The following is a 9146-nucleotide window of genomic DNA, read 5'->3' on the forward strand; positions in this document are numbered from 1 at the left end:
GAGGTATCCTAGGTGTATATGACTTTCTTCTTTCAGATGAAACCAGTCGGAGTTATATTAAAAATGGTCTTTGATCTTTCAAGCTGTTTAATGGCACTCAGCGGGTGTTGCATTGCTTCAGTCCAAAAGAACTTAAATAAAAATCGCCCATCCATAAAAAAAAATGTCTCGCATGCCCCCGGGAGGTGAACAAAGACCTTCTGTAGCGAATCGATGCGTTTTTGTAAGAAAAATATCCATATTCAAAACGTAATAATCACTTTAATGTAGCGTGCGCTCACTGTTGTTTACATTATTTTTGTTCATATATTTTTGTAAAATAATCCATGTCACATGGATTATTTTACCGATCTCCTTGCTACGTTTCTGGACGTTGATCGTATTACAGTGCTGTCTATGGGAGGGTCAGAGAGCTCTCAGAATTCATCAAAAATATCTTAATTTGTGTTCCGAAGATGAGCAAAGGTCTTACGGGTTTGGAACGACATGAGGGTGAGTAATTAATGACAGAATTTCATTTTGGGGTGGAGTAACCCTTTAAAAGGTAACTGAATGTAGTAATTGAGACAAACAGTTAAGAAATTTGTTGTTTTCATTTATTTAACAGATTGAGATATTTACAAACAAAAATTATCAATTTCCCTGACAGTGTCATGTTAATAACTGTGCATATTGTTGGGCCTGTGCAGTTCATGGTGATATTAATACCTTGATTTTAAGGATATTTTTATTTGTACAGTTGTTTTACTGTGTTCAGCTGCTACCTGATCGAGCGAGATCAGTTGAGAAGAACTGCAGTAGATCAAAGTAAAGCGTTGTTGTACTTGCAGTAGCACAAGGTGTTTTAAGCGGGAGATGCAGACTCACACACAGTCTGTCTCTAGTTGGTCCTCAGAGGCTTTTGGGCTTGTGTTTAGTCTGTCTGTCTCCACAACAGCGAGTCTGGCGGGCAGCCAGGAACGCATCTCTAAGGGTGTTCTCACTTGAGTCCTCTTTACGTAAAAAGAGCTCAAAAAGTGAACCAAGCGAAAAAGAACCCAGTTTTCTTTGCACTCGTATCATCTTCTGCGTTAAAAGTGGACTCTGATGTCATTGAGACTTTCACAGATTTATTTATTTTGGGGGTTTAATAGTTTGTGAGTCGGAAGTCACCTGATGTAGAAACAGTCCAATAGAAAATGATAAGACCTTACTGAGTGAAATGTGGCAAAGATTATTTTCACAAGAAGAATGATGTGATAATTAAACTTACATCTCTGTAGTAAACAAGAAATGAATTTAGCATGTGGATGAGTTCAGATGCCTAAATTAGCTTGAACAGATAGACGTATTAAATATTTATGCCGGCTCCGTGTGAGATTGTCCGTGGTGTTTTTAAAAGCACCAGAACGATGCTAATCTCAATCCTTCATGGCCTGCTGTTGGACGGAGAAATGAGAAAATAAATATGAGATCAGACAAAGAAAGAGGAGGTCATGAAGAAATATAAAAGAGAGTGAAACTGAGCAAAAACAAAAGAAGAATTCAAGAAAGCATGAGCCGAATTACAAATGGCACTTTTATACTCTTGAAAGAGAAAGTACACTGCAGGATATTCCAGCGTATGTGAAATCTTCCTCATGTATTTACCATTTACATTGCATGTTTACATTTGTGTTGATTTCTTTGCTTTTTGCCAATCATTTTTAATTAAAAGACACATTTTATGCAAAAAAAATCAATTTGCAATTTTGCATTAATTGGCTAACATTAGTCAATGCATTATAGGTATCATGAAGCAGCAATAAACCAAATTATTATTATTATTTTTTATATTTGATGCTCAGCAGAGCTGAATTTATTTGATCAAAAATACAGTAAAAGCAGTACTAATATTGTGAAATATTATTACAATTTAAAATAAGTGTATTCTATGTGAATATATGTTAAAATTAAATATATTTCTGTGATGCAAAACTGAATTTTCAACAGTAATTACTCCAGTCTTCAGTGTCACATGATCCTTCAGAAATCATTATAATATGCTGATTTGCGGCTCAAGAAACATTTCCTATCATCATCATCAATGTTGAAAACTGTTGTGCTTCTTCATATTTGTGTGGAAAGCGTGCATTTTCAGAATTATTCAATGAATAGAACGTTCAAAAGAACAGCATTGATTTGAAATAGAAATCTTTTGTAATATTATAAATATCTGTACACTTTAAAAAATGCTGGGTTGTTTCAACCCAACTTTGGGTCAAAAGTGGACTAACCCTGAGTGTATCCATGAGACTGAATAGATGGAATTGAATATCAGTAAATATAGATCATCACCAGCAATCTATTGTCACATCTAAAACATGATGAATTATGTTAATAATACAACACTAGAGAATAATTCACCATACAGGGTGCAGGATTCCACCAAAGCTTATTTTTTTATGTACATAGATATGTTATGTGCGGACTGGGAGGTTTAGTTTAATAGCCAAAGCTGTTTAAAGAACAGTACTTTGATCTTAGCAATAGAAGAACATCTAAGACCTACTTTCTTCCAACTACTGCACTCCCCAGACGCTAGAATCCAAACAGTTCCTTCAAATGTGAGGGAAAAATAAGCCACTGCAAACTAGGCTATATTTGGTAGCCAACGTCTCTGTACAAGTACAGCCCCAAATGCAGAAGGCAAGGGAAAAAAGTAAGATGTTTGCCACAGGAAAACCTCTGTAATGTCTTCTTTTACACTCTATAGGTGTCCATGTATAGGCAGTGCATCATTTAACGCAGCTCATGGCAATGGCTTCACTCCCTCATGTTGATTTCATGACCCAGTAAGTCAAGACACCTCACCATGTCTTGATTAGTGAAATGAGCTCAAGTCGCTTGGTCAAACACATACTGTAAGATCATCCCAAAATGCTTATTTTATTAAGAAGAGCTGCATTTTATCATAAAACTAGGGAGTCGGTTGCTAAGCACCGTAACCATGAAGAAACATACAGTGTGCAGCTCAAATGTGACTCCTTTAACAAACACTGTAGCTTCTTTATGCCTCTGGCAAAGCAGCTTATTTTTGTTATCCAGAGCGACTCTCTTGATAATTCTACTTGAATGAAGACTGTGAATAAGCAAATGCTGTTTCCATGGCAAGCCACCAAATGATGTCATTCAACGAGCACATTAGAAATACATAACATATATTATATGGGCAGTTCGGTGACCTCACATGCTTGTTTCAATGAGCACCAATGTTATGGTTAACTGAAACCAAAATCAAAATGATTAAAAATAGTTTGGAGTAACTGAAATAAAGGTGAAAATAAAAGAAAATATATAATAAAAATATATAATAAAAATATCAAATAAAATAATATTATATGACAAATTTTAACTTAAAAACTTTTTAAAAAATTAACATTTTGCCTTGGCAACTGACTAAATAAGTTGAAAAATCATTTGAAACACTAAATTTACGAAAACAAAAAAAATAAGCTAATACAAATGACAAAAGCACAGAAAAAATACTAAAACTTAAACTAAAATTAAAATGAAAACTGAAAATAAAAAATTAAAGCTAATTTAAAATATTAATAAATGCTATAATAACATATATAAATAATACAAAGATAACAAATAATACTAAAACATTCCACTATGCCTGCATAAAAAAGCTGAAAAGCTAGATCATCAAGTAACATACCTTTTCATAGTTTTGGGGGACAGATCTTTCTCCAGGTCTTTGACAGACAAGGTATAGGATTCAGGGCAGTAGTCCGTCTCTTCGTCATACGCGTGGTCCAGCAACGTTCTGGCCCAGGTGCCCATGTCGTAAGGAGGCAGCATGCCACCCAGCTCAGATGGCAGAATCTCAGGCAAGATCAGCTGGTGCAAGCTGTTCAGATTGTTTCCATGCATGAAAATCTAAATATACAACAAATAAAATACTGTTATTGGCCTGGTTATTTTTTCGTAGGTTCATTACCATTCAGCGGTTCGCACTAAATTCTATGGCATTGCACTGTGCAATTTTTTTTGCATGCATGCACATCAAAAGCATGTTTATTTCAATGTATATTACATGTACATAAACAGAATAGTTCACAATTAAATGTGATTGAAAAAAACAGACACATAAATCAATAACTTCTCTCACCCTTTTTCTTGTTTTGTCCTTGAGGAAAGGCCGGATGACTGTGTACAAAGCGTGGATGTACCAAGGTTGGTTGACAAAATGAATCCCTCCAAACCTTGCTGGAAAGCTATCCTGTGGGTAGTAGAGAAAATAAATAAACTAAATTTATTATCATATTTAACATACTTATAAAATATTATTATATAAATAATATTTTATCAAACTTTCAAATTACAATTAAAACTATAAAAAAATTGTATAGAATAACTGAAATAAAGCTGAAAATAAAAGAATGAAATAAAATATAAAATCAATTAAAATGAAATATTAAATAAAATAAAATAAAACATTTAACTAGTTCACTCACTTTTGCTTAAAATTAAACCAGACTGTACACTGAAAAAAATGGTGGTATAAACAATTTTCACTCAGAAATTGCTAGTAGAGCATAAGAAACAACACACAGAATTGTGAAATTTTGAAGTAGAGAAACTGAAATAGTATATTCTTGTAAAATATACTCCAATAATCCTTGTTGTATTTACTACTTGAAAATGTACAGTGTGTGTAATTTTATGTAAATGAATGTTTATGCATATTTTGTAATTGCTAGGATTTGTGAGGAGAATAAAATCAGATTACGTGACACCAATGACCACCTCTCCCCACACAACCTTAGATTTAAGAGTTACTGATGCTCATTTGTAGTACCTTGAGACAAGTTCATGATTCCACAGAGGATTACACCAAAAAGCGGGCATAATTCCCATTTCTCCTGATATCACACTGCTGAAGTTGATAAATACTTTGCTGTGTTCACTAATCTGCCCTGAACAGTAATCCATATTCATAAAGCTGACTGCAAGGGTTCCGGGAAGCTTCATAATGATGCTGTCTTGCGGTCGTTCGCTAAGCTCACAAAAATCAAGACGTAAGTAATGACGGTAAAGACTTACAAGTCCCAGGTTACAGAATGTAAACTTGTATCTAGTTAAGTCATGAGAAAGCAGCTCCTCATGCTTAGGCTGCATTTATTTGAACAAAAAATAGAGTAAAAACAGTCATATTGAGACTTTTTTGAATATATTTTAAAATGTAATTTATTCCTGTGATGCCAAACAAGCTGAATTTTCAGAATCATTACTCCAGTCTTCAGTGTCACACGATCCTTCAGAAATCATTCTAATATGTGACCCTGGACCACAAAACCAGTCATAAGGCTCAATTTTTTAAAATTGAGATTTATGCATCATCTGAAAGCTATAAATAAGCTTTCCATTGATGTATGCTTTGTTAGGAGAGGACAATATTTGGCCGAGATACAACTATTTGAAAATCTGGAATCTGAGGGTGCCAAAAAATCTAAATATTGAGAAAATCGCCTTTAAAGTCCAAATTAAGTTCTATGCAATGCATATTACTAATCAAAAATTAAGTTTTGATATATTTACGTGGGATATTGACAAAATATCTTCATGGAACATGAACTTTACTTAATATCCTAATGATTTTTGGCATAAAATAGCAATAGATAATTTTGACCCATACAATGTATTGTTGGCTATTAAATACACCGTGCGACATTTTTTGTGGTCCAGGGTCACATATGATGATTTGGTGCTCAAGATGCCCAATTTTTTTAATTCAGTGCCATCATCACATCATGGCCTTGTTTACTGCTTCTCATTGACTCTCATATCATAACAGAACTGTGTTGTTGGTGCCACTGGCGTAATGCCGATGATGGACAGCTGCAAGCAAGCGGGCCGTAGCCACCGCGGCCCACAGGACAGTGTCCGGCAGCAGATCTGGCACTGGATCTGACACAGAAGCAAGTGATGGTGCAAACGCATGCCGATTGGCCGGTGCTTCAAAGGAGGGGCTATAAGGCATTTGCTAGCAGGTGGTGTCAGTACACACGATGATATCTCTGCTCTGAGACCCTGCTGCTACTGAGCGAGATAAAGGTCTCAGCTGCATTAAACATGAATAGCTAAACTCTGGTGTGAGCTGGTGAAACTCGATTGATCTGTGCCCCTGTAGTGTGACAGTGGGAGGAGACAGAGGTAACGGGGGAGGGGAAGCTGCCATAATGCTCTCTTGCTGGATTCTAAAATTCAGAATTCACATCGTCTGATCCTGCAATGATGAAAAAGCATTATTAAATGTAAAAGTTAACAGACACGAGTTCTCAGGATTAAGCTGGGGCTCAGTTCTAGCTGAATTGCAGTCTACACTAAAAAGGTGTAGATTTAACTAAAAAATTGCTAGTAAATTCCACAAATGAATTGCAAAGAAACAGCAAGTAGCAGTGAATTAAACATGAAATTTGAAAGCAGAAAGATTGAAATACGTACTCCAATCATCTTTGAATTACAGCCTCAATTATTTTTATTTTTTTACAGTTTACTGTCTAGGCAGCTCACTTCAAAAGCAGCATCCCTACAGAAATGGAAAATCTCTACATAGGCAGCAACTAACACAAATCATACCAAAACTGACATGAGCTGAATAATGACGCGGTTGTTCTCACAGTTGTTCTTTCATATTTAATGAACCTGGGCAAATATTGAATTGAATTTAAACAACACTGAACTAAAGTGAGCTGAATATGACACTACTGCCTTCTGCAGCACTGCTTTACAGCTAAAATTGAATTTGTTCCCTCAAAAATGAACAATTAGGGGAAGTCATGGCCTAGTGGTTAGAGAGTCGGACTCATAACCCAAAGGTTGTGGGTTTGAGTCTCGTACCGGCAGGAATTGTAGGTGGGGGGAGGGAATGTACAGCGCTCTCCCACCTTCAATACCACGACTGAGGTGCCCTTGAGCAAGGCACCGAACCCCCAACTGCTCCCCGGGCGCCGCAGCATAAATGGCTGCCCACTGCTCCGGGTGTGTGTTCACGGTGTGTGTGTTCACTGCTGTGTGTGTGCACTGTGGATGGGTTAAATGCAGAGCACTAATTCCGAGTATGGGTCACCATACTTGGCCACGTCACTTTCACTTTTGCTCACTATGAGCAATATAAAAACTTTATGAAGGGACTTTACCATAGAAACCGATTTTGTGGAGTCAGTCTTTATGAATAAATAAACCTGAGGTCATTTATTTAAAGTTAACTAATGCTAATTGTTAAAGCTTTACCCAGAATGTTTTTGGAAAATGTTTTTTAATTCACGGGGGAAAACAAACAAATCAAACATAACTGTAGGCCTATGTAAACAGTAAATAAATAGGGATTTTTCATTTATTTCCCCCCCCCTGATGGTTTAATGCAGATTTCATGAACTAGCAAACAATTATTTTAAAGCATTCATTAATCTAGGTTAATTAATTTCATAGGCTACACTTAATTCAAGATTTTTTAATGTTTCTGAAAGAAGCCTCTTATGGTTTACCTCTATATAGCGCTTTTTTACAATAAAAAAGTGTCAAGCTAGCTTAACAGTATTAAACAGGAAAGTGTGTCAATAATAGAGGACACTCAACTTTCAGTTAAAATTTCTTATGCTAATTAAGGCTAGGCCTACATAATTGCATCTCAGAGGCCTGACTGTGCGTTTCTCCATAACAGTGATGTTTTATTTTGTGCCTCAAGGGGGCAGTGCTTGATAAACAAAACCACAGTTAGGCTATGTTATGTTGTGTTCCTTTGGTGTTCTTCACAGTGTCATATACTAATAAAGTGTGTTGAATTTCTTTTCTCAACAGTTGAACAAACCCAGAAATCTGGAGGGTTATGGTAATATTTGATAAAAATTTTGCATCTGGATTTTTCTGGAGAAAAAGACAGGCGGGGGGAGGAAAATGCCAAGGTATGTAACATTCATATCATTTAAATAATAAATCAGTCTAAGGTAAAGACTATGGTGGGAGTTTATGAATATTTAAAACGTGGAGTTTACAGATCAGAAACATTGACAGTGGACGCATACTAATTTCCTGCGGCCGGTATCTGATGAGGGGTTAAACTGGACACTGGATACATTATTCATTTCCTTTCTTCCTGTTATTTTCGTACCTTTGATAGGCTTCCTTTGGTCAGGCCACTCCTGTATATTTTACTGTTTTATCTTAAAAACAGCAGGGGGAAAAAAATTCCACTGAAATATTAATATATCTGAATCTTGGCATGTCAATGAGAGATCAGACTGGTAGAGTGTGTTTTACATAACAATTCAGGTGAAGATAAAGTTCACCTCCCTGCAAAACACAGACGGACGCATCAAATGTCTCTAGCCCGTGTGTGTCCGCTCTTAAACTGATCGTGGATGCATAATTTCTGGGTAAACAGAGTAGCCAGCAGGAAGATCTGGAAGGCTGTATGGAGCAGGATTCTAATGGTCATGGAAAAATGGGAAGTGCTGGGCAATAGTTCTTTCCAGGCCTGGAAAAGTCATGGAAATGTATGTAGTTAATATGCATTTTTGTAGCTTTGCTTTTTTTTTTTTTTTTTTTTTTTTTTTTTAGATATTGTCATGATTGTTGAGGGCCTTACTAGAGACATTTACAGTGACAGTAAAGATGTGCATAATGTTACAAAAGATTTCTCTTACAAACAATTAAAAAAATGTAGCAGTTTCCACACAAATGTGAAGCAGCACAACTGTTTTCAGCATTGGTAATGTTTCTTGAGCAGCAAATCAGCATATTAGAATGATTTCTGAAGGATAATGTGAGACTGATGACTGAAGTAATGATGCTGAAAATTCAGCCTTGCATCGCAAGAATAAATTACATTTTAAAATATGTTTAAATAGAATATGTTTATTATGAATTGTAGTAATATTACTGTTTTTACTGTATTTTTCAATCAAATAATTGCCACCACCTGAGCATAAAAAGACAAATAAGACAAATATAATCTGTTTTAAAAATCTTAAAAATCTTGAACATTTTTGAATGATAGTGTATATATTATGTATTTTATTCGATTGTATTTTATTATATTTTTTTCATTACTTATCACTTTTTTCTTTTCCTGTTATTTGTTATTGTTCTAATGTCACTTCTTGTTTTATGTATAATGC

This window comes from Sinocyclocheilus grahami, unplaced genomic scaffold, assembly GCF_001515645.1.
Source record: "Sinocyclocheilus grahami isolate Dianchi unplaced genomic scaffold, SAMN03320097.WGS_v1.1 scaffold652.1, whole genome shotgun sequence".
In the NCBI taxonomy this organism is placed as follows: Eukaryota; Metazoa; Chordata; class Actinopteri; order Cypriniformes; family Cyprinidae; genus Sinocyclocheilus; species Sinocyclocheilus grahami.